Here is a 25,869-nt window from a genome sequence, read left to right as displayed (position 1 = left end):
CTTCATGTAATTACTATTTTGTTATTGTTTTTGTTATGGTGAGAACATTAAAGCTCTACTCTTATAGCAACTTTCAAGTATACTATATCATATTGTTAGCTATAATTATTGTGCTATATATACATAGATACAGTGAACTTATTCATCTTATAACTGAAGTACAAACCTTTGACCAAGATCTCTCCATTTCCCTCTCTGCTAAGCCTTTGGCCATCACCATTCTTTTCTCTGTTCCTATAAATTTGGCCTTTTTAGATTTCACATGTAATTAGGATCATGTAGTTTTGTCTTTCATTATATGATCTATTTCACTTGACATAATGCCCTCAGGGTCCATCCATGTCATTGCAAATGGCAAGATTTCTTCCTTTTTTATGACTAAAGAATATACATATATATTATATGTAATATATGTATATGTAATATAATATATATGTATATTTATATATACATATATATATATTTTATTCACCCATTCATCAGTCAATGGACACTTGGTTGTTTCATTGTCTTGGCTATTGTGAATAATGCTGCAATGAATGTGGGAGAGCACATAACACTTTAAGATATATACTTAGATGGGATCACTGGATCCTATGGTAGTTCTATTTTTAGTTTTTTGAGGAATTTCATACTATTTTCCATAGTGACTGTACCAATTAGCATTCTTACCAACAGGCACCAGGGTTTTTTCTCCACATCCCTGCCATAATTTATCTTTTGTCTTTTTAATATAGCCATTTTAAAATATGTGAGGTGGTATCTTATTGTGGTTTTGATTTACATTTATTTCCCTAATTAGTGATGTTGAGCACCCTTTCATGTACCTGTTCATTTGTATGTCTTTGGAAAAATATCTCTTCAGATGCTTTGCCTATTTTCAAATCAGATTTTTTTTAATTTGCTATTGAGTTGTGTGAATTCTTTATATATTTTCAATATTAACCCCTTATCTAATATATGGCTTAAAAGTATTTTCTCCCTTTCTGTGGATTGCTTTTTCATTTTGCTGATGGTTTCCTTCCTCTGCTGTGCAGAAGCTGTTTAGTTTTCTGTAATCCCGCATATTGATATTCGCTTTTTTCACTTGTGCTTTTGGTGTTGAATTCAAAAAGGAAAAAGAAAAATCATTGCCAAGACTAATATCAAGGAGCTTTTAAATATGTTTCTTCTAGAAGCTTTATGGTTCCAGGTCTTATTTTTAAGTTCTTAATTCATTCTGAATTAATTTTTGTGAATACCAAATTGGGGTTTAATTTTATTCTTTTGCATATGATTTTCCAGTTTTCATAATAAAATTTATTGAAGAGGCTATCATTTCCCTGTTGAGGATTCCTGGCTCCTTTGTCAAATATTAGTTGGCCACTTGTGCATGGGTCTATTTCTGGGCTCTTGAATACATTCCATTGGTGTATGTGTTTGTATGTCAATACCATATTATTTTTATAACTATAGCATTGTAATATAGTTTGAAACCTATACGATTATGATGCCTCCAGCTTTGTTCTTCCTCAAGAATGCTTAGACTATTTGAGGTCTTTTGTAACTCTCTATATATTTTAGGATTTTTTTTTCTATTTCTGTAAGCCTTTAAGTTTACAGTAAGTTCTTCTAGATACAAAATTGTGGCTCACATTTTATTTTCTGGAGTACCTTAAATATGTCACCCTATTACTTGCGGCATAAAGTATTGTAAAAAAAATCTGATGATAATCAAATTTTATCCCATTATAACTTGAATTTTTAAAATCTATATGCCCAGATGATTTTACTTTTGTTTAAAACTCAGTAGTTTTACTAGAAGGTGAGAATAGGTTTATGTAATGAGCTTTGTTCCTAACACTTAATGGCAAGTATAGGGCAAGCCTGAAAGGATGCCTTCAATTTTCACTGTTGTGAGCAGTCTGCATGAAAAGTTAAAAGACAATATAAGTATCTGTTGACATGTATAAAGTGTAGTGTCCTAGGGGACAACCACAGTAGATAGTATATTCATTAATTTAATTAGGTCCTTGTTTACACTTTTGCTGTCAACCATAATCATTTGTTTATTTGAACTATAGTCATCTGACTTCATTAGAAGCATCAGTAGCTGTCAGTAAATGAAAGTATGCTTGACTTTCATAATTAAGTGTAAATTTAAGAGGCTTGATTTCTAATAGGATAGACAATGTTTTCACAAGATGACAATGGAAATCAAGGACAGCCTCTAGTAAAACTTAACCTTTGTGATAAGACTAAAGATAAGGCAATAATTAATGTGGATGTTTTCTGACAGTACTTCCAGCTTGATCTTTAGTCCCAAAGGTCATTGCTTAGTCACCCTCCACTTTCAAATCAGAACATGTTTAAGTGAGTAATGAAAACCCTGAAGCAGGTTTCGTATGGTCATTTCACTCTGAAAACTGCATATTTCTCTAGACCAACCTAGGGGGGGAAATGACATTAGTTAAAAAAAATTGATGTCCCTCCTTCAGATCAGCTCTTATCATTAACATAAAAAGCAAAGTGTGGTGAAAAGCGGATGGGTTTGGAGCAAGAAAATTCTGCTACTTGAATCCATTACTTGTAATGGATAAAGTAATTCAGTTGAGCAAGTTATTAAGACTTTCTGTGCTCAATATCATCATTGGAAAAGTGGAGAATGATGACATATTTGTTCTATCTCAAATAAAGTAATGGATGCCAAAAATGTTGTAAATGTAGAGTTATGGGCACTTTCTCTGATTGTATTATTTTTTCTAGGTTATTAATTATGGAGTTTATAAGTTAACATGAAAAATGGATATTGAATGTGCTTTCTGTAGAACTTGTTAAATACCTTCTGTGTAAACATATCAGGTAATTAATATTTGAAAACTTATTGGATGCATGAAATGGAAATAGAAGTGAAGAGAAAAACCTTAGACATTATATACCCATGCCCTAATAAAACTGGCAATGTTAGTTTAACCTCATTTTGAATTGTATTGTCTCTTGTGAATTGGTTTGAGAATTACTTTCTAAAAGTCATGTATTCATTCTTTTCCTTTAATAATTACAACCTAATCAACAGAATTAAATATTTTCATTAATAGGTTGGGATTGTTTTATTGCCTTAGGCTAATCCTTGTTAACAGTAACCTTTGCTAAAATAAACAGGGCTTGACTGCCAACAAAAACTGTGAAGGAAGCCAAATTTGTCCTTGGCTACTTTCCTACACCCTTGATCCCCATCAACATCTTCTCCTTTTTGGCATTCTCTTCTCCCTACCCAATTGCCTATTTTCTAGCCAGCTTCTGTTGTCACCTGGATGCCAACTCAGTTGATACCTATTAATTAGGGTGTTAGGGAACAACCAATTTAAGGCATAGCTTCTCTCAGTGTTAAAAAGGGACCCATAAAAGAGAAGAAAGGGCCTAAAGAGATAGCATGTAATGGTGAAATGACTGGTAGTAGTTTTTATTATATAGATAATTACATACCTTGTTCATAGGATTTTCCTTTTTTAGATACAAAAGGTACAGAAACACAAATTGGATCTATCCAGGACAAGAGAGCTATATAAGAAACAATTTTTAAAAACTTATAAAAACCTGGTATTGGCTTATTTCCTTGTGATTTTCTTCTTTCTCATAAACAAAGATCATAGGAAAAAAAAAAACCTGAATTAAATGTAGGCACGAACTCGTTAGGTTCTTACTAATCCCGGTTTTACTCTAAATGGCAATGCAGAATGCAGTAATAATTATCAAAGACGAATGAAAAGAGTGAGTCAACCCTGTAGCATTCCAAAACAGGTAATAAGGGAGGGGACTTATAAGGAAATAAGGAAACCCATTACTGGTAAACACCTGAATATCATTTAGTACATGTTCAGAACTAATGTCACCATAATCCACATTCAGTTCTTTCAACTCATAACTGGGAACAAAAAAAATTACTTGTGAGGAAAGTAGGAAACATTGAATCCTGCCTTATACATTGGTTCCCAGCTCTTGGCCTGATATAGTTTCTACTGCATGAATGACAGGCCTAGGGCCAGTTTCACTGACTCTCACAAGATAGACTTACTTACTTATTTATTTATTTATTTATTTATAAAATTTCTGTTATTTTATTTTACATATTTATCTGAAAGTGAGAGGGAGAATGAAAGTGAGAGAGAACCAGTGGGGAAGAGGCAGATGGAAAGGGAGAGACAGACTCCCTGCTCAATGTGGGGTTTGATTCCGGGACTCCGGAATTATGACCTGAGATGAAGGGAGCCACTTAACTGACTGAGCCACTCAGGTGCCCCTATTTCTGTTATTTTATAAGGGTGCAAATTATTTTGGAAATGTTCAATATAAGAATATTAAACAGCCATTATTACTTATCCTCTGTAGTGGCAAATACATAGCTTATCTCATTTAATCCTCATAACACTAAATCATGTTATTGCCTTTCTTTTTCTTTTTTATAGTTTTAGTGTTTCTATTCTTTTAAAAAACATATTTTATTTAAATTCAATTTGCCAACATATAGTATAATACCCAATGCTCATCTCATCATGTGCCTTCCTTAGTGTCTGTCAACCAGTTACACCATCCCCCACTCTGCTCCCGTTCTGCAACCCTTTGTTTGTTTCCCAGAGTTAAGAATTTCTCGTGATTTGTCTTCCTTTCTAATTTTTCCCCACTCAGTTTCCCTCCTTTTTCATATAGTCCCTTTCACTATTTCTTATATTCCATATATGAGTGAAACCATATGATAATTCTTTCTCTGGTTGACTTATTTCACTCAGCATAATACCCTCCAGTTCCATCTACATCAAAGTAAATAGGATGTATTCATCCTTTCTGATGGGTGAGTAATATTCCATTGTATATATAGACCACATCTTCTTTAACCATTCATCTGTCAAAGGACATTTGGCTCCTTCCACAGTTTGGGTATTGTGGACATTGCTGCTATGAACATTGAAGTGCAGGTGTCCTGCCATTTCTTGTTCTGCCAGGTTCTTGAGGAAGCTTCACAGTTCTCCAGAGTGGCCACACAAGCTTACATTCCCACCAAGAGTGCAAGAGGGTTCCCCTTTCCCCACACCCTCATCAAAATTCGTTGTCTCCTATTTTGTTAATCTTAGCCAGTTTTACCAGTGTTAAGTGGTATCTCATTGTAGTTCTGATTTATATTTGCCTGCTGGCAAGTGATGTGGAGCATTTTTTCATAAACTTGTTGGCCATCTGTAGGTCTTCTTTGGAGAAATGTTTGTTCATGTCTTTTGCCCATTTCTGGACTAGATTGTTTCTTGAGTGTTGAGTTTAATAAGTTATTTATAGATCTTGTATACTAGCTCTCTATCTGGTATGTCATTTGCAAATATCTTCTCTCACTGTGCAAGCTGTATTACAAAGCTGTGATCATGAAGACAATATAGTACTGGCACAAAAACAGATGCATAGATCAATGGAATAGAATAGACAATCCAGAAGTGGACCCTCAACTTCATGGTCAACTAATATTCGACAAAACAGGAAAGACTATCCACTGGAAAAAAGACAGTCTCTTCAATAAATGGTGCTGGGAAAACTGGACAGCCACATTCAGATGAATGAACCTAGACCATTCACTTACACCATACACAAAGATAAACTCAAATGCTTGAAAAATATAAATGTCAGACAAGCATCCATCAAATTCCTAGAGGAGAACACAGGCAACAAACCTTTTGAATGTGGCCACAGCAACTTCTTGCAAGACACATATATGACGGTTAAGGGAAACAAAAGCAAAACATGAACTATTGGAACTCCATCAAGATTTACCCCAAAGATTCAGATGCAATGAAACGCCGGGACACCTGCACCCCAATGTTTATAGCAGCAATGTCCACAATAGCCAAACTGTGGAAGAAGCCTCGGTGTCCATTGAAAGATGAATGGATAAAGAAGATGTGGTTTATGTATACAATGGAATATTATTCAGCCATTAGAAACGACAAATACCCACCATTTGCTTCAACGTGGATGGAACTGGAGGGTATTATGCTGAGTGAAATAAGTCAATCGGAGAAGGACAAACATTATATGTTCTCATTCATTTGGGGAATATAAATAATAGTGAAAGGGAATATAAGGGAAGGGAGAAGAAATGTGTGGGAAATATCAGAAAGGGAGACAGAACATAAAGACTCCTAACACTGGGAAATGAACTAGGGGTGGTGGAAGGGGAGAAGGGCAGGGATTGGGGGTGAATGGGTGACGGGCACTGAGGGGGGCACTTGACGGGATGAGCACTAGGTGTTATTCTGTATGGTGGCAAATTGAACACCAATAAAAAATAAATTTATTATTAAAAAAAAGATAAAAAGCTTGTGCACAGCAAAGGAAGTAGTCAACAAACCTAAAAGATAGCCATTTTATTTTTGACTGTGGGAAGCTTCAAAGAACAGAAAGGATATTTCACTGTGAATGTCACTTTCTTAATAAAGCTAAGTTTATTGGAGAAAATGCATTAACATAAAGGAAAAGATTTAGTAACACAAAGCAAAATACTCTTCCCCTATCTCCAAGGTTTACTTGCACCTAGCATATTTGGGGAAAAAAATAGTTTCATCTCACACTTTTTTCTGTATTATTAGATGATAGCTGTTTCTCAATCTGATTTCTGAATTATTCACATGGTAGCTGCTTCTCAATCTGATCTCTGAATTATTCACATGAGAACTATTTCTCAATCTGATATGTTTTTATCTGTTACTTTTACCTTCACTGAAGACTACTGTTTGCTTTGGTGCACATCACTGCTTGAAACAAGAGGACTATTTACTCCTTGATATTATTCTGCTACCAATATATTTGTATGGGGCAGTGATACAAAATGACCACCTTTGTATTTGTTATATCTACATAGTATAGTGGTGGTAAGGATTTAAAATAACAACAGTAAGATTTAATTCAGAAATATTTAGAATAATAGAAGATGGCAGAAGAGTAGGGTCCCCAAGTTACCTGTCCCCACCAAATTACCTAGATAACTTTTAAATCATCCTGAAAACCTACAAATTCGGCTTGAGATTTAAAGAGAGAACAGCTGGAATGCTACAGTGAGGAGAGTTCACCCTTCTATCAAGGTAGGAAGACGGGAGGAAAAAAGAAATAAAGAAACAAAAGGCATCCAAGGGGGAGGGGCCCCGTGAGGAGCCCGGCTAAGGCCCCTGTCAAGTGCCCCCAGGACAGGAAAGCCCCGCCTGGAGAAGCAGGAGCTTTACCAATCTTCCCGGAGGGAAAGGCCCTCCAGGGAGGTGGAGCAGGATCCCAGGAGGGGCGGGGATGCCCTCAGGCTCCCGGGGCCCTAACGTGGGACCTGCGCCCCGGGGGAGAGTGTGCCACACACCGCCAGCCGAGCTCCCTAAAGGGCTGCTCCGTCCTCGGCTGGACACGGGAGCAGCTCGCGGAGGGAGCACAGATTCCAACAGCACAGGCCTGAAAGTCCAGGGCACCGGGACACAGCCCAGGATCTGGCGCTCACGCCGAGACAGGCAGAGGCCAGGAGGGCACAGAACAGCAAGTAAGCTCCTGCTGCTGGGTGGCCCCGAGCTGTGCGGATTGGCAGCCCCGGCCCCAGAGCATCCAGGCCCCTGCAGACTGAGAGCTGGGATAGTGACTGCAGGAGCTGACTCCAGGGCTGGAGACCTGGTCTCAGCCACTGTTGTTGTTCCTCCTGGGGCCTCACAGGATAAACAACCCCCACTGAGCCTCACAGTGGCCTCACAGGTAAACGGGTTAAACAACTTTCACAGAGCCATGCATCAGGCAGGGGGCTGAGCAGCTCCCACAAGTACTGACACGTGAGAATCCACACAGCAGGCCCCTAGCTCAGAAGACCAACTAGACAGACAAGGGAAAAGCCCAGAAGACCAACTAGACAGACAAGGGAAAAACAAAGTATTGACCAAGCAGCACTGGAAAGTTCCAGGAGAAGTCGAGAGATTTACAGTATACAGAATTAGAGGATACTCCCCCTTGTTTTTGTTTTCTGTTTGCTTCCCGCCCCCTTTTTTTCTTTTCTTCTTCTTCTTTTTTTTTCTTTTTCATTTCTTCTTTCTCCTCTCTCTTTTTCTCCTTTTCCCAATATAACTTGTTTTTAGCCACTCTGCACTGAACAAAATGACTAGAAGGAAAAACTCACATCAAAAGAAAGAATCAGAAACAGTCCTCTCTCCCACAGAGTTACAAAATTTCGGTTCGAATTCAATGTCAGAAAACCAATTCAGAAGCACAATTATAAAGCTACTGGTGGCTCTAGAAAAAAGCGTAAAAGACACAAGAGACTTCATGACTGCAGAATTTAGATCTAATCAGGCATAAATAAAAAATAAATTAAATGAGATGCAATGCAAACTAGAGGTCCTAACGTCGAGGGTTAACGAGGTAGAAGAACGAGTGAAAGACATAGAAGACAAGTTGATGGCAAAGAGGGAAACTGAGGAAAAAAGAAAAACAATTTAAAAAATATGGTAGATTAAAGGAATTAAATGACAGCCTCAGAAAAAAAAAAAATCTACATTTGATTGGGGTTCCCGAGGGTGCCAAAAGGGACAGAGGTCCAGAATATGGAATTGAACAAATCATAGCTGAAAACTTTCCTAAGCTGGGAAGGGAAACAGGCATTCAGATCCAAGAAATAGAGAGATTCCCCCCACAAATTCATTAAAAACCGCTCAAAAAGTCAACATTTAATAATGAAGCTTGCAAATTCCAAAGATAAAGAGAGGATCCTTAAAGCAACAAGAGAAAAGAAATCTCTAACTCTTATGGGGAGAAATATTAGATTAACAGAAGACCTCTCCCCAGACACCTGGCAGGCCAGAAAGGGCTGGCAGGATAAATTCAGGGTCCTAAATTAGAAGAACATGCAGCCAAGAATACTTTATCCAGCAAGGATCTCACTGAGACTAGAAGGAGAGATAAAGAGCTTCTAAGATAGGCAGAAACTGAAAGAATATGTGACCACAAAACCACCTCTGCAAGAAATTTTAAGGGGGATTCTGTAAAAGAAAGAGGAAGTCCAAGGGAACAATCCACAAAAACAGGGACCGAATAGGTATCATGATGACACTAAACTCATAACTTTCAATAGTAACTCTGAACTGGAATGGGCTTAGTGACCCCATGAAAAGGCACAGGGTTTCAGACTGGATAAAAAAGCAAGACCCATCTATTTGCTGTCTACAAGAGACATGAGGACACCTACAGCCTGAAAATAAAAGTTTGTAGAACCATGTACCATTCAAATGTTCCTCAAAAGAAAGCAGGGGTAGCCATCCTTATATGAGATACACTAAAATTTACCCCGAAGACTGTAGTGAGAGATGAAGAGGGACACTATATCATACTTAAAGTATCTAACCAACAACAGGACTTAACAATCATCAATATATATGTCCGAATTTGGGAGCTGCCAAATATATCAATCAATTAATAACCAAAGTTAAGACATACTTAGATAATAATAGACTTATACTTGATGGCTTCAGAATTTTACATCCAAAAGGAACTGAAAACACATTCTTCTCATGTGCACATGGAACTTTCTGCAGAATAGACCACATACTGGGTCACAAATCAGGTCTTCACAGTTAACAAAAGATTGGGATCGTCCCCTGCATATTTTCAGACCATAATGCTTTGAAATTGGAACTAAATCACAAGAAGAAGTTTGGAAGGATTTCAAACATGTGGACGTTAAGGACCATTCTGCTAAAAGATCAAAGGGTCAACCAGGAATTAGAGAAGAACTAAAAAGTTTTATGGAAACTAATGAGAATGCAGATACAACCATTCAAAATCTTTGGGATACACCAAAAGCAGTCCTGAGAGGGAAATACATCGCAGTACAAGCATTCATCCAAAAACCGGAAAGCGCTCAAATACAAAAGCTAACCTTGCACCTAAAGGAGCTAGAGAAAAAACAGCAAATAGATCCTACACCCAGCAGAAGAAGAGAGTTAATAAAGATTCGAACAGAACTCAATGAAATAGAGACAAGAAGAACTGTGGAACAGATCAACAAAACCAGGAGTTGGTTCTTTGAAAGAATTAATAAGATAGATAAACCATTAGCCAGCCTTATTAAAAAGAAGAGAGAAAAGACTCAAATTAATAAAATCATGAATGAGAAAGGAGAGATCACTACCAACACCAAGGAAATACAAACGAGGGATCCCTGGGTGGCGCAGCGGTTTAGCGCCTGCCTTTGGCCCAGGGCGCGATCCTGGAGACCCAGGATCGAATCCCACGTCGGGCTCCCAGTGCATGGAGCCTGCTTCTCCCTCTGCCTGTGTCTCTGCCTCTCTCTCTCTCTCTCTCTCTGACTATCATAAATAAATAAAAATTTAAAAAAAAAGGAAATACAAACGATTTTAAAAACATATTATGAGCAGCTATACGCCAATAAATTAGGCAATCTAGAAGAAATGGATGCATTTCTGGAAAGCCACAAACTACCAAAACTGGAACTGGAAGAAACAGAAAACAGGCCAATAACCAGGGAGGAAATTGAACCAGTCATCAAAAACTTCCCAAGACACAAAAGTCCAGGGCCAGATGGCTTCCCAGGGGAATTCTATCAAACGTTTAAAGAAGAAACCATACCTATTCTACTAAAGCTGTTTGGAAAGATAGAAAGAGATGGAGTACTTCCAAATTCGTTCTATGAGGCCAGCATCACCTTAATTCCAAAACCAGACAAAGACCCCACCAAAAAGGAGAATTACAGACCAATATCCCTGATGAACATGGATGCAAAATTTCTCAACAAGATACTAGACAATAGGATCCAACAATACATTAAGAAAACTACTCACCATGACCAAGTAGGATTTATCCCGGGATGCCAGGCTGGTTCAACACTTGTAAAACAATCAATGTGATTGTTCATATCAGCAAGAGAAAAACCAAGAACCATAGGATCCTCTCAATAGATGCACAGAAAGCATTTGTCAAAATACAGCATCCATTCCTTTTTTTTTTTAAAGTTTATCCTTTTTACAATACCTCTGTGATTTATTTTTTTTTATTTTTTTTTATTTATTTATGATAGTCACAGAGAGAGAGAGAGAGAGAGAGAGGCAGAGACACAGGCAGAGGGAGAAGCAGGCTCCATGCACTGGGAGCCCGATGTGGGATTCGATCCCGGGTCTCCAGGATCGCGCCCTGGGCCAAAGGCAGGCGCCAAACCGCTGCGCCACCCAGGGATCCCCCATTCCTGATCAAAAGTCTTCAGAGTGTAGGGATAGAGGGAATACTTCTTAGCATCTTAAAAGCCATCTATGAAAAGGCCACAGCAAATATCATTCTCAATGGGGAAACACTGGGAGGCTTTCCCCTAAGATCAGGAACAAGACAGGGATGTCCACTCTCACCACTGCTATTCAACATAGTACTAGAAGTCCTAGCCTCAGCAATCAGGCAACCAAAAGAAATGAAAGGCATTCAAATTGGCAAAGAAGAACTCAAACTCTCCCTACTTGCATATTACATGATACTCTACATAGAAAAACCCAAAAGATTCCACCCCATGATGCTAGAACTCAAACAGCAATTTGGCAGTGTGGCAGGATACAAAATCAATACCCAGAAGTCAGTGCCATTTCTATACACTAACAATAAGACTGAAGAATGAGATAAAGGATTCATTCCCATTTACAATTACACCCAAAAGCATAAGATACCTAGGAATAAACCTAACCAAAATGGTAAAGGATCTATACCCTAAAAACTACAGAATACTTCGGAAAGAAATTGAGGAAGACACAAAGAGATGGAATAATATTCCAAGCTCATGGATTGGAAGAATTAATATTGTGAAAATGTCAATGCTAACCAGGGCAATTTACACATTTAACGCAATCCCTATCAAAATACCATGGACTTTCTTCAGAGTTGGAACAAATCTTCTTAAGATTTGTGTGGAATCAGAAAAGACCCCGAATAGCCAGAGGAATATTAAAAAAGAAAACCACAGCTGGGGCATCACAATGCCAGATTTCAGGTTGTACTACAAAGCTGTGGTCATCAAGACAGTGTGGTACTGGCACAAAAACAGACACATAGATCAATGAAACATAATAGAGAACCCGGAAGTGGACCCTCAAATTTATGGTCAACTAATATTCGACAAATCAGGACAGACTATCCGCTGGAAAAAAGAGTCTCTTCAATAAATGGTGCAGGGAAAATTGGACATCCACATGCAGAAGAATGAAACTAGACCACTCTCTTTCACCATACACAAAGATAAACTCAAAATGGATGAAAGATCTAAATGTGAGACAAGATTCCATCAAAATCCTATAGGACAACACAGGCAACACCCTTTTTGAACTCGGCCACAGTAACTTCTTGCAAGATACATCCATGAAGGCAAGAGAAACAAAAGCAAAAATGAAGTACTGGGACTTCCTCAAGATAAGAAGCTTTGCACAGCAAAGAAACAGTAAACAAAACTAATAGACAACCTACGGAATGGGAAAAGATATTTGCAAATGACATATCAGATAAAGGGCTAGTATCCAAGATCTATAAAGAACTTATTCCACTCAAGAGCAAAGAAACAAAGAATCCAATGATGAAATGGGCAAAAGACATGAACAGAAATTTCACAGAGGAAGACATAGACATGGCCAAGAAGGACATGAGAAATGTTCTGCATCACCGGCCATTTTGGAAATATAAATCAAAACCACCATGAGAGACCGACCATCTCACACCAATGAGAATGGGGAAAATTAACAAGGCAGGAAACCACAAATGTTGGAGAGGATGTGGAGAAAGGGGTACCCTCTTGGACTGTTGGTGGGAATGTGAAGTGATGCAGCCACTCTGGAAAACTGTGTGGAGGTTCCTCCAAGAGTTAAAAATAGATCTGCCCTACGACCCACCAATTGCACTCCTGGGGATTTACCCCAAAGATACAGATGCAGTGAAAAACCGGGACACCTGCACCCTGATGTTTATAGCAGCAGTGTCCACAATAGCCAAACTGTGGAAGGAGCCTCGGTGTCCATCGAAAGGTGAATGGATTAAGATGTGGTATATGTGTGCAATGGAATATTATTCAGCCATTAGAAAGGACAAATACCCACCATTTGCTTCGACGTGGATGGAACTGGAGGGTATTATGCTGAGTGAAGTAAGTCAATCGGAGAAGGACAAACATTATATGGTCTCATTCATTTGGGGAATATAAAAAATAGTGAAAGAGAATAAAGGGGAAAGGAGAAAAAATGAGTGGGAAATATCAGATAGGGAGACAGAACATGAGAGAGACTCCTAACTCGGGGGAACAAACTTGCGGTAGTAGAAAGGTAGGTGGGCAGGGGTTGGGGTGACTCGGTGATGGGCACTGGGGGGGGCACTTAATGGGATGAGCACTGGGTGTTATTCTATATGTTGGCAAATTTAACACCAATGGAAAATAGATTTATAAAAAATAATAAATAAATAAGTAATAAGTAAATAAAAAATATTTAATAAAATATTCCAACTAATAGAAAGATACAATGTTAAAAAATGTTATATATGGTTGTGCCAATAGTTCAAGGTGAAAATAAGTTCTTCATGTAGTTTTTACTCAAGAACTGCAATAGTTTCTAGCCTTACTACTCTCTCTCAAGATTTACCTTTCTACTTTCTTTTGAGTAGTGTCTCTTAAAATCATCTACTTTCTTTTTATAATTTTGGTGTGAAGGTATCCATGGATACAGAAATATTCTTATTGTTCCATCAATACTAGTATGTTCCCATATGCATGGTCCAAGAAATCTTGTTGTTTTGACCATATTCTAAGTAGTAGAATAAAAGAAAGAAGAAGGAGGGTGTTTTCTAACTGTAAGAATACAGCCTAGAAATTTCATCACTTCTCATCATATGTCCTTAGCCCAAACTTGGTCACATGGCTGCACACTGATATAAAGAAGATTGAGTACTGTAGTCCTTACTCTTGGTGGCATGTGTAGAACTGAAGTTGGTGGCCGCAACACTAAGAAAGATGGAAATCTAGGATTCAGAAAGCAAGTAAAATCTTCTATCAGTCACATCAGTAGGCCATTTCTGCAATGAGTAAATGTCAACTATTTTAAATGTCTTTGTTCTTCATCTCAAGATTCAAATTTCAGGGAGGGAGCATATAATTGCATAGCATGTGTTCATCCTTTGGCTAAGGTGAGGATGGAGATGGATGCTGATTCCTTTTCCACCAGATTGTCTCAGATAGGGAAAAAGTAATTGATAAAAATGAAATTATAGAGTATTCTTTGGAAGAATAAATGGATGTTAATCAAAAATCATCAAATATCCCCTATAACAAGAAATATGAAATTTATTCAGCCATAAGATTCATTTGTTGAGCTACTACTCTTCACCAAGGATCATGCTATATACTATAACTATAAAATGATTAATATGCCACCCCTATCTTCATAAAACTCATAATCTATTGCAAGAACTCAGCATTCTATAATATGTAATAAATTTTTAAATAGATAAATAACAGATAATGTGAATAAATCTGTCTTGCATAACAACTGATACAAAGTAAGCTTTATAACAATACTGTAAAATCTATGAGGGAAAATTACTCTGAGTTTACTAGAAAATTCAATTTACTCATTTCCTTAGCATATTTTTTCTCTGTCAGTCATAAATAATTATATATATTTTTGGAAATATACACACATTCTACATTTTGCAGCAATAATTATTTTCCCTTCTTAAAGTTTTTATTTTGAAATAGTTTGAGCCATAAGAAGTTGCAAAACTAGTACAGAAAGTTTCTGTGAACTCTTCCCCCAGCTTTCCTCAATAACAGTAAGTTACATAATCATATTGCATTGCCTGGACATCTTTTTAAAAACCTTTCTTGTCAAGGGTATGCATACACACACATACACCTGTGTTAGGGTTATCCAGAGTTACAAGTAAGAGAAGATTTGTGATTATAGAGGCTGAGATATACCACAATATTCCATCTGCAAGCTGGAGAACTAGGGAAAACAGTGTTATGATTCAGTCTGAGTCCAAAGGCCTAAGAACAGGGGGCTACTATTGTAAGTCCTGGAATCCAAAGTCCCAAAAGCCAGGAGCTCCAATGTCCAAGGGCAGGAGATAATGAACATTCCAGCTCACAAAGAGAGAGAATTAGCTCCTCTACTTTTTTTCTATTTTGATCCTCAAGTATTAGATAATGATGGCCCCCAATTTGGTGAGGGTGAATCTTCTTTACTCACTACTGATTCAAATGTTAATCTTTTCTGGGCTGTATTCTTACAGTTAGCAAACACCTCCCTTCTTTCTTTTATTCTACTACTTAGAATATGGTCAAAACAATGAGATTTCTTAGACCATGCATATGGGAAACATACTAGTTGATGGAACAATAAGATAGAATAATTCTGGATCCATGGATACACTCACACCAAAATTATAGAAAGATGATAATTTTAAGAGATTTTTATTAGAAACTGATGAATCACACAAAGATTTGTTAAACACACAGTAGAACAACAATAACCTTTACCAAATACACAATAAATAGAAAATACAAAGTATTTTCAGGTACACAAGGGAGGTTACAAATTTGACTCTGTGCCAGGTTACAAAATCCTTAACAGAATTCAAATAATATGTAACATTCACACCACAGTTCTGTTCATAATATAAATAAATCAGAAAATAAAATTTAAAGATTTTTTAAATTCCCAAATATATTACTAAATAACTTGCAGTTTAAAGATAAAAATGATAGAATATTAAATATTAAATATCAATTAAAATACTATGTAGAGAAACTTAAGGAAAGCATTAAAATACAGAAATGTGCAGAAAATAATATATAAATTCTTTCATTATTAAAAATGTTAATGTTTTCTCATTTTTGTTTATTTTTTTTAAAGCAAAGAACATGGAAGTAGAATTGGTTTTCTTTTTCCTCCTCACCAATTTCATTCTCCTCTTTACCCTAACAAGTCAGGGTTTGCCAGAGAAACAGAGCCAATAAGATATGTCTATCTCTATCTTTATCTCTAAATATCTTTCTCTTAAATCTATTTGTAGATAGACTAATCAATTGAATTATATCGAATTCACTCATGCAGCTATGAAGGTTGGCAAGCCTCAAGATCTGCAGGATGAGTCAGCAAGCTGGAGGCCCAGGAGAGCTAATAATTTAGTTCTAAACCAAAGACTAGCAGAAAGGATTCTCTCTTACTTAAGAAGGAGTCATGGGCAGCCTGGGTGGCTCAGCAGTTTAGCGCCATCTTCAGCCCAGGGCATGATCCTGGAGACCCGGGATCAGCCCCATGTCGGGCTCCCTGCATGGGGCCTGCTTCTCCCTCTGCCTGTGTCTCTGCCTCTCTCTCTCTCTCCATCTGTCTCTCATGAATAAATACATAAAATCTTAAAAAAAAAAAAAGGAAAGAGTCAGAGATTTCTTACAGTCAGGCTTTCAACTGATTAGATGAGACCCACCTATATTAGGGAGAGGAATGTGATTTACTCAATCTACCAATCTAAATGTTACTTTCATCCAAAAACACCCTTATGGAAATACCCAGAATAATGTTTGACCAAGTATCTGGGTACTCCATGGCACAGCCAAGATGACATATGAAATTAGCCATCATACCTACCATTATTTTTTTTAACTTTTATTTGATACATCAGTGAACAATGCAATGTTACTTGGTTTTTTTTTAACTGTATAAATGTTATCACACTCTATATAACATTCTGCAACTTGCTTTTCATTGAAAATTAAATTTTTATTACTATATTGATATATTTAGATCAAGTTCATTCATTTTAACTATATCAGGTAATTCATCAATAAAATAAACCATAAATTATTTATCTATTCTTCAACTTTTAACTTCTATAATTTGTATCCTTCTACAACTCTCTTAGTACATAAGTACAAGAGTTTATCCAAAATACACATCTATAAGCAGAATACCTGGTTTTTAGTATACATACAGTTTCAACTTCATTTGATAATGCTAAATCATAATCCAAAGTGATTGCATCAATTTGCACTCCTACCAGAGTATGTATGAGTTGAGCCTTCTTTCCCTGTATTTCAATCAATACTTTGTCTCATCAGACTTTTTATTTTTCCTAATATTGTAGATGATATCTAATTTTTAACATAAATTTCTATGATTACTCATGCAGTAGATATTTACTTTCTATTTATAGTATCCAAACTAGCTTCAAATTTGGAGAAAAGCTAGATAGACAAAGGACAAGATTTAATCTCCTCCTGTCAAATCTGATAGTGGAGGATGGGAGCATAGAACCACTTTCCAGTTCTATGACAGAAAAAAATACCAATGTTATTTAGACTGGACAGTTGGATGTTCTCATAACTTTCTACAGCTGCTACCCTGAAATTGAGAGTATAGAAGCGTTCTACAGCAGTGACGCTAGCAGAGACAGCAGCAAATGTTTCTTCTATTAACAGGTCTCTACCTATGGAGACTGCTCCTGTGATGAAAGCATGGCTGTGGGCATGCTCCCTTTGTTTCTGTCTGTGTTCTGATCCTCACTATTCCAGGCATTAAATATGTGGTCATATGACAGTTTTTGACTACATTTTTTTTTCTGCTCCACCTACCCAGAGTTTAAATCTATTTTTTTAAATCAAAGATTCTATTCTGTTCCATTACATTATGTGTGTTTTTTTTTATTCTGATGTCATGCCGAGGTAGAAAAATAGACCAATGAACAGAATAAAGCATTCAGAAATAGACTCCCATAAATTTAGTCAATGGATCTTTGGCAAAGATCAAAGTTGATACAATGGAGCAAAGATAATCTTTTCTATCAGTGGTGCTAGAACAACCATACATCTACATGTAAAAAAAAAAATGAATCAAACACAAACCTTCTACTTTAACAAAAATTGACTCAAAATAGATCAAGATCTAAATGTAAAACGCGAAACTATAGAACTCCTTGAAGATAATATGAAAGAAAATCTAGATGACCGTAAGAGTGGTGATGCCCTTTTAGATACAACACCAAAGATACAATTCATGAAGGAAGTAATTGATAATCTGGACTTAAATAGAATTTAAAAACTTCCTCTCTGTAAAAGAGAATGTCAAGAAAATTATAAGGTAAGTCACACAAAGGGAAAAATTAGTTGCAAAAGGCACTTCTAATGAAGGACTGATACTCAAATATACAAAGAACTTTAAAATTAAACAATAAGAGGGGATCCCTGGGTGGCTCAGTGGTTTAGCGCCTGCCTTTGGCCCGGGCGTGATCCTGGAGTCCTGGGATCGAGTCCCACGTCGGGCTCCCTGCGTGGAGCCTGCTTCTCCCTCTGCCTGTATCTCTGCCTCTCTCTCTATGTCTATCATGAATGGATAAATAAAATATTTTAAAAAATAAATATAAAATTAAACAATAAGAGAATAAATGACCCTATTAAAAATGGACCAAAGACCTTAACAGATACCTCATCAAAGAAGATATACAGATGGCAAATATGTATATGAAAAGCCATATTATTTTTTTACTAATTTTTTTCTAACTACCCAGAAGTTTTTAATATATTGTTAATTTAATGAAGAATCTTAACATAGCCTATAGCAGTGACAGATCAGGGTACCACTCCTGAGAAGACTATTAAAAAGAAAAACAATAACTTTTTCTTCTGTGCTTATATCAATTGCTAAGGATTCATGGTCCCAGATGAGTGTGTCCCATTTGCTGAACTTAGTACATGTCCATTCCTTGATTACACAAGGACAATGAGAAACAGAAGAAAAGAACATTTAATAAAAACAAAAGTTTAATAAAAACAAAGCCCTGTTTTAAGTTCTTTAATCCAACCTCTTTTGATCTTCTAAACAATCTTATGAGGATTTATTTTTATGTTGTAAGGGAGGTTAAGTAATGTTTCTATGTTCACAAAGCTATTAAGTAGTGGAGCTGAGATTTGAATGTACTCTTATATCTGAGTCTTTGATGTTCCTTGAGTATTTATAGTAACTTGTAGTAGAAAAGTAGGTGTCACATGGTGGAAATTACTTATTATAAATTATCCCACAAAATTCACAAAATTTAAAAAGAAAACTCTGTCCACTTCCTCCCAACGTATTCTGATTCTGAGAAAATGAAAAAATATTGAAAATAAAGTTCCAATGATTGATGTCCAAAAAAGACCCAGTAATTCCTGGAATCTATTTATAGTAAATCAAAGTCTAAAATAACTAGTAATGACTTTCACTCTGCATAATCTCCTCCTGTTGATCATTGAACCTATTGATATGATGGGACATCACTCCCATAATTATGTTATATATACAGTAAGACATATTCCAGATGTGATTAAATTTACCATTGAGTTGCTTTTTAGTTAATCAAATGGAAATATTGGGGGGGGGTGCTGAACTAATCACATGAGCCCTTTACTTCTGAGTCAGACAGAAGTCAGAGATCCAAGCATGGAAAAGCATCAATATTCTGACTTTGAAGATGGTGAGAACCACATAGCAAGTAATGTGAGTGACTTCTAGGAGACAAGAGAAGCTTCTTGCTGCAGCAGGAAAATAGGAATTTTGATCCTAATACCTCAAGAAACTGGATTATCCCAACAACATAAATGAGCTCAGAAATGAACATATCCATAGCCAAGCCTCCAGCAAGAACATAGCCAACACATTGACTTCAGTTTTTTTTTATTGGAGTTCAATTTGCCAACATATATATAGCATAACACCCATTGCTCATCCTGCCAAGTGTCCCCCTCAGTACCCATCACCCAGTCACCCCAACCCCCTGCCCACCTCCCCTACCACTACCCCTTGTTCATTTCCCAGAGTTAGGTGTCTCTCATGTTTTGTCATCCTCACTGATATTTTCACTCATTTTCTCTCCTTTCCCTTTATTCTCTTTCACTAATTTTTATATTCCCCAAATGAATGACTTCAGTTTTAAAATATCTTGTGCAGAAAATCAAGCTACATTGTGCTGGACTTCTTACCTACAAAGCCGTGAACTAATAAGTGGGCCTTGTTTTAAGGTGTTATATTTGTGATAATTTGTAATGCAGCAGTCAAAATCTAATACATCTTATTAAAAAAAAAATAAAATTACCAGTACTATGGACATATGTTATTAGTTATATTTATTGTGGTAGAAAAACCTGAACTTAATCTGAGTGTGTCTCAATAAGAAAATCAATGGGAATGTTATGACATATCATATATTTTATAAAGTTTGTCAGTATTAAAATAACTAGCATAGTATGTGTTGACTTGGAAGCATGTCTATTGTATACTGAGTAAGAAAATTTAATCTCAGAACTAAGTGTATATTGTGTATGATTCCATTTTATTTTAAGTACTATAGACATAGAAGAACAGCTACTAAATGTATACATAGGTTGCCTCAGAAGGATAGAATCACATTACTATTATCATGAGGAAATAGAAGCAGACTATTACAATTTTTATACACATCTGAATTGCTGGATGTGTTACAATGTGTGTTATCCTTGTCATAAAAATTAAATTTTTACAAATACAAGATATTTTGAGAACATAAATGACACCAATAACTCAAGAGGCTAGAAAATTTAAAATAGAAGAATTAATAAAGTAGAAATTGATAGAAAATGAGAATAATATAAGCAGATATTAAAATTCATACATTTCAGATCTTGAAGTAGAAAACTAAAACCTTGCATAAACCCACCCCTATGCATATTCTATAGCAACAGCTTGGATTTTATCCATCTTAATTTTGATTGCTTACACACACATACACACACATTCATAGACACAAGCTATTTTGGGAAGTGTTTCAAATTGTTCAATGTTTTTGATCATGTTGCTTTTTTTTAGTGTTGTTACGTTACAGTCAGATCATGTATCCTTTACAATTTCTGCTGTTTGTAATTTATTAATTCTTTTAGCTTTGTGTTTGTGTATTTTGCCTAAGATCGTAACTCATTCATTATAAACATGCACCCCTTTTGCCACTGTTTATTATGTTTTGCCTCAAATATATTATACTATTATGTTTAAAAAACATTGTGACCTGTGAGTTATTTTATTTGTGTTTTCCTATATGGCACGGGCCATTCTTTGAAAGTTTCTTAAGGTAAATTTCTGTAGTTGCATATCTTATAAAAATCTATAATTGAAATTTGTGTTTTGTTAAATTTGGAGTTCTTTGAATGGGCCAGTTCAACCCATTTACATTTTTTTCAAAATTTCTATGCTAGAGGGATCCCTGGGTGGCGCAGCGGTTTGGCGCCTGCCTTTGGCCCAGGGCGCGATCCTGGAGACCCGGGATCGAATCCCACATCGGGCTCCCTGCATGGAGCCTGCTTCTCCCTCTGTCTGTGTCTCTGCGCCTCTCTCTCTCTCTCTCTGTGACTATCATAAATAAAAAAAAAAAAAAAATTTCTATGCTAGAGTTTTACTTTGTGATCTTATTTTATGCATTTTGATTTTATCTTTCCCTGAGATTATTTTCCCTATTTTTTGATCTATGAACTATGGTTGCTTTATTGTTTTTCAAACCTCTCTTTTGTGATTTGGCATTATAGACCTTTATGAACACATTATATTCTAGTTATCTAGAATGAAAGGCTGCTAACATGGATTTAAAAATGGAATATATTTGAATGCAATCACTTTATCCACTTATTTCTTTAAAAATTCCTGGGATTTTTGTTAATATAATTTAGAAATTTGAGCAATATAACTCAAATAATTTAAATTATTAAATTTATATTTTTAAATGTGCCATCAAGAACTATTTTTGACATTTGCTTTGTTTTGTCACAACTCTTAATATGATTTAATTTTGTGTTTCATAGATTTCAATACTCACCACTGTGATTTCTCCTTTCTTTAAATCTTCATTTTAATTTATATACAGGACAATTTTAATAGGCCTTGGAGTGATTTTATTTTTCCCGATTTTTATACTTTTTAAAATAGCTTTATTGATATATAATTCACATATGCAATATACCCATTAATGGAATTTTTCTAAATCTTTGGTTATCTGGGGCACTGGAGTGGCTCAGTAGCTGAGTGTCTGCCTTTGGTGCAGGTCATGACTCCAGGGTCCTGAGATTGAGTTCTGCATCAGGATCCCTACAGGTAGCCTTCTTCTCCCTCTGCCTATGTCTCTGCCTCTCTCTGTGTGTCTCTCATGAATAAATAAATAAAATCTTTTAAAAAAATAAAGAATATTTGACTATCTGAAAATATCCTTTTGCAGTTTTTTAAATTAAATATTTTTGCATTGAAATTATTGTGGATTTACTTTTTATTAAAAATTAATACAGAGAGATTCTATGTATATTTTATTCAGTTTCACTTAATGGTAACATCTTGCAAAATTGGGGTGCCTAGCTGGCTCAGTCAGAAAAGCATGCAACTCATGATCTCCAGTTATGGATTTTAGCCCCACGTTGGGTATAGAGATTACTAAAAATAAATAAACTTAAAAAACATCTTACAAAATTATAGTACAATGGCATAACCAGGTTGTTGATATTGATAAAATCCAACAATTTTATTCAGATCTCCCCACTTGTACTCCGCATATGTCTTTTTGTGTGGGCGGGGGGGTGTTTAGTGCAATATAATTGAATAATGTGCAATTAAATAGGTGCATTTTTAGCAAAGTCAACTTCCAGAAGAGTTCTATCATCACAAGGATCCCTCATGATGCCTTTCTATAATCACAGGTATTTCCTTCTTTCACTCCTGCCCAACTTTCTCTAATCCCTGGCAACTGCTAATCTGTTCTCCATTCCTAAAACATTGTTTTTGCAAAAATGTCACACAAATGGAATTATACAGTGTACAATCTTGTTGAATTAATTTTTTTTCACTCAGAATATCCCTGGAGATTCATCCAAGTCATTGCATATATGGATAGCTTATTACTTTTTACTGCTAACTATCACTCCATGATGTGTATATACCACATTATGTTGTTGCTGTTTTTTCACTTAATATTTCTTTTTTTTTCAAGTTTTTATTTAAATTCTAGTTAGTTAACATACAGTGTAAAGTTAATATTAGGTATAGAATTTAGTGATTTATTACTTACATACATCAACCAATGCTCATCACAAGTGCCCTCCTTAATACCCATCACTCACTTAACCCATCCAACAGCCCACCTCCCATGCAGCAACTATCAGTTTGTCTTATATAGCTAAGTGTCTGTTTTCTGGTTGTCCTTTTTTTCCCCTCTATATTCATCTTATTTGTTTCTTAAATTCTATATAGGAGTGAAACCGTATGGTATTTGTCTTTTCCTGACTGCCTTATTTCACTTAGCATAATACTCTACCTCCATCTACATCCTTGCAGATGGCAATATTTCATTAGTTTTAATGGTTGAATTATATATTATATATTAACATATATAATATATATCATATAATAATATATTATAATATATAATATATACCACAACTTCTTTATCCTTTCATTAGTCAATGGACATTTGGATTTTTTCCATAATTTGGCTATTGTTGATCATGCTGCTATAAGCATTGTGGTGCATGTATCCCTTCAAATCAGGTTTTTTCTTATTCTTCAGGTAATACTTAATAGTGCAATTACTAGATCATAGGGTAGTTCTATTTTTAACCTTTTGAGGAACCTCCATACTGTTTTCCACAGTGGCTGCTCGCATTCCCACCAACAGTGCAAGAGTGTTCCCCTTTCTCTGCATCCTTGCCAACACCTATTGTTTCCTGTGTTGTTGGTTTTAGACATTCTGACAGATGCGAGATGATATCTCATTGTAGTTTTGATTTACATTTCCCTGATGATTAGTGATGTTGAGCATCTTTTCATGTGTCTGCTGGCCATCTGTATGTCTTCTTTAGAAAAATGTGTCTTTTTAAAAATATTTTATTTATTTATCCATGAGAGACATACAGACAGAGAGGCACAGACACAGGCAGAGGGAGAAGCAGGAAACAGGCCCCATGGAGGGAGCCTGATGTGGGACTCCACCCCTGGTCTCCAGGATCACACCCTGGGCAGAAGGCAGTGCTAAACTCCTGAGCCACCTGGGCTGCTCTCTTCTGCCTGTCTTAACTGGATGGTTTATTTTTTTTAGGGTTAGTTGAGTTTTATAAATAAATGCTTTATGGATTTTGAATACAAACCCTTTATCAGATATGTCATATGCAAATATCCTCTCCCATTCTGAAGTTTGTCTTTTAGTTTTGTTGACTGTTTCCTTTGCTGTGAAGAAGATTTTATCTTCTTTTTTTTTTATTATTTTATTATTTATTTTTTTTAATTTATTTTTTATTGGTGTTCAATTTACTAACATACAGAATAACCCCCAGTGCCCATCACCCATTCACTCCCACCCCCCGCCCTCCTCCCCTTCTACCACCCCTAGTTCGTTTCCCAGAGTTAGCAGTCTTTACGTTCTGTCTCCCTTTCTGATATTTCCCACACATTTCTTCCCCCTTCCCTTATATTCCCTTTCACTATTATTTATATTCCCCAAATGAATGAGAACATATAATGTTTGTCCTTCTCCGACTGACTTACTTCACTCAGCATAATACCCTCCAGTTCCATCCATGTTGAAGCAAATGGTGCCTTAGTAGTTTATTTTTACTTTTGTTTTCTTTGCCTCAGGAGACAAATCTAGTAAGAAGTTGCTACAGCTAATGTCAAAGAGGTTACTGCTGGTTTTCTTCTCGAGGATGTTGGTTGTTTCCTGTCTCACATTTAGGTCTTTCATCTACTTTGAATTTATTTTTGTGTATGGTATAAGAAAGTGGTCCCATTTCATTCTTTTGCATGTTGCTGTCCAGTTTTCCCAACATTATTTGTTGAAGAGACTGTCTTTTTTCCTTTGGATATTCCTTCCTGCTTTGTTGAAGATTAGTTGGCCATATAGTTTTGGGTTCATTTCTGTATATTCTGTTCCACTTATGTGTCTATTTCTGTGCTATACTTCATTCATTTAATTATTCACCTGTTGAAGGACTTCTGAGTAGTTTTCAGTTTATTTTTTTATTATGGACAAAACAGATCTAACATTTCTGTACAGATTTTTGAGTGAACAAAGTTTTCATTTATCTAGGATAAATGTCTAAGAGTGAAAGTCCTGGGTAATATGGTAATTGAATATTTTATATCATTAAAAAAATGCTGAACTGTGTTTTAGAGTGACCATACAATTTTACTTTCTCATCAGCATAGGTGAGTGGTCCAATTTTTCTGCATCTTGGCCAGTGTTTTGTCCTGCCACTATTTATTTTACCCATTCTGATAGATCTGTATTAATATCACATTTTGGTGTTAATTTTCATTTCCCTAATGGTTTATATAGTGGTTAATTTTGTGTATAACCTTGTCTTGGCCATAGTATCCACATTTTTAGTCAAACATTATTCTGAATATCTTTGTAAGGTTTTGTTTGTTTATTTGTTTTTGCTAGGGCAGGGGGCAAGGTGGATGAGATTAACATTTATGTCAATGGACTTTGTATAAATCAGATTTCCCTCCATACTGTGGGTGGGCCTCAACCTTTGCCGCTTAAGGTCTTCAACCTCCAGTGAAGACAAAGACTGTCTTCGCTGGAGCAAGAAGGAATTTTGTCAGAAGATAAATTCCAGACTTGGACTGATATATTGATTTGTCCCTGGGTTTCTAGTTTCTCGGCCCATTTTGCCAATTTTGGACTTGCCAGATCTAAAACTGTGTAAGCCAATTTATTAAAATAAATATATTTCTATATATATATACACATCATACTGATTTTGCTTCTCTGGAGAACACTAACTAATACAGTTAAAGATGTTGAACATCTCTTCATGTGCTCATT

Source organism: Canis aureus, chromosome X, assembly GCF_053574225.1.
Source record: "Canis aureus isolate CA01 chromosome X, VMU_Caureus_v.1.0, whole genome shotgun sequence".
In the NCBI taxonomy this organism is placed as follows: Eukaryota; Metazoa; Chordata; class Mammalia; order Carnivora; family Canidae; genus Canis; species Canis aureus.
The sequence above is the reverse complement of the archived record's forward strand: the minus strand, read 5'-3'. Positions refer to the sequence as shown.